Raw genomic sequence first — 2500 nt, 5'->3', positions numbered from 1 at the left:
TACTTGACACACCACCATGGAATTGCATGTACATATGTTTATAAATGAAGTCCAAATATATTTATATATTTATATTCCATTTCCAAACAGAAAAAACTTTTTTATTTTTGATATTGCACTTACACATATCTAATGAGAACTCATCTGAATTGACAAAGGAGAAAGTCATACTCACAGTACATTTACATGGATATGCACATGCATAAGTAGGGTTACAGTGCTGCATTTACTAAATAAAGGATCCTAAGCAACTTTTACATTGTGCAGTGAAATTACAATATAATTTCTTATGCTATATAGAGGTATAGAAAAGAATAGGACAATCTATTCCTGGTTGTAATGATCGCTTCCTAAAACTCAACAAAATTCTTTTGTGGTTTTATTTTACTCTTTTCATCTAACTTCATTCACATGTGCACGAGCCCAGTTGGTAAATTGCTCAACATTTTATCTCAGTTTGGCAAGAATTACAGTTTTCGTATAAAGGCAGGTAGAGAAGTGGGGAAGGCTCTTCCGATGTCTGCCAAACCATAGATCTATCGTATTGGGTAGACTTGTTTCAGCACCTATAGGGACAAGTATTTTATTATACAGTCACAAGGAGTCAGACAGTTCGTAGGAAGTGATGCTCAGACAAAGATATCAAGATAAAAATGTTGATTGGGATCCTTAGTACCAACACTGAAGGTGATTCTTCTCTCTTTTTGTCTCTCTCTCTCTCTCTCTCTCTCTCTCTCTCTCTCTCTCTTTCTCTTTCTCTTTCTCTTTCTCTCTTTCATTCTCTTTCTCTTTCTCTTTTCCATTCTCTTCCTCTTTTTCTCTGTCTCTTTTTCATTCTCTTCCTCTCTCTTTCTCTCCTTCTCCTTCTCTCTCTTTTCTCTCATCCCCCCTCTCCTCTCTCCTTCTCCTCTCTCTCTCTCTCTCTCTCTCTCTCTCTCTCTCTCCTCTCATCTCATTCTCCTCCTCATCCTCATCCTCATCCTCATCCTCATCCTCATCCTCATCCTCATCTTCTTTCTCTTTCTCTTTCTCTTTCTCTTTCTCTCTCTTCTCTTTCTCTCCCTCTCCCTGCTTCTCCTCCTTCTCCCTCTCCCTCTCCCTCTCCCTCTCCCTCTCCCTTCTCCCTCTCCCTCTCCCTCTCCCTCCCTCCCTCCCTCCCTCCCCTCTCTCTCTCTCCTCCCTGTCTCCCTCTCCCCCTCTCTCCCTCTCTCCCTCTCTTATTCTCTCTTATTTTCTCTCTGTCACCCCCACTCTCACTTTCTCATTCCTCCACACACAAACATGTATACACATAAGTGCACAAATGTAACAGAAACACACTCTGCATATGTATTTGAATGTAGGAATGTTTGTGTGTATGCATGTATGTGTGCATGCATGAGCAGTGTATGTATATAGACATGAACACGTAATTGTAAATATTATTTTTTTATGCAAATGGATTTTTATATAGTAAATTTAGGCTTGCACTTCTTTATGATTTCAGGCTGCAAGAAACTAGTATTCAGGTTAAAGTCATGATAAAAAAAAGGACATTTTGTAGTGGAAAATATGATGCCAGGCACACTTTTTCCCTGTAATTACATGTATATTAGAAGTCATTATGACAATGTTTGTAGTAAACCAAATAGCTAGGTAAATACCTTTTTAAGTCTGTTGAAAACCTATCTTTTTTGTTGTATATACAGTTGTTTGAGTAGTTTTTGGTAACTTTTATTTTCGTTGTCTTTGATTACATTATTTTAATTTTGTTGATCATTTATGTTACAACATAAAAAAAAAATTCAAAGGGGCACTTAAAAGATAATTCAAAGAATACACCAGAAGCTGTATCATCAGGACTGACTCTGCATATAGTGTTATATTAGTGTGTAAATATGATACAGTTGGATATCTATTGACCTTATGCAGTATGTGAAATGACTTCCCGCAATAAGTGCATCAGTTTAGGTCACCACTTTAGTATTAATAACAAACACAGACTTCATACACTCATTCATTCTCATAGTAATCTGTACACTTGAATTACAATATATATATATATATATATGATATATATGATATATATGATTTTTTTTTTTTTTTTATCTTTTATTTATTTATTTTTTTTATTGTTGTCAATTTTATTTTTAGTTGTTAGGTTTAGCTTTAGTTTTTATTTTTGTTTTATTTTTATTTTATTTTTATTTTTTTTTATTTTTTTTTAAAGGTTTTTACTTTTATTTTATTATTTTTTTCTACTGCTACAAGTACAACTACAACTGCAATTTAACTACTACTTTTACTATTGATTATTATATTGTTATTGTTATTGTATATTTTAACACTTATCTTATTTTTATTTATCTGTATGAATTTATATTTTTATTTTGTTATATTTATATGTTATTTTGTTATTATTTTTGTATATGAGTTTTTAATTATATTTGTTTATTTTATTATATATGTTATTAATTTTACTCATTTTTGTTTCTTTAAATATTTTGTTTTTAATGTATTA

This window comes from Penaeus monodon, chromosome 3 (genome assembly GCF_015228065.2).
Source record: "Penaeus monodon isolate SGIC_2016 chromosome 3, NSTDA_Pmon_1, whole genome shotgun sequence".
Lineage (NCBI taxonomy): Eukaryota > Metazoa > Arthropoda > Malacostraca > Decapoda > Penaeidae > Penaeus > Penaeus monodon.
Note: the sequence above shows the minus strand (reverse complement) of the source record.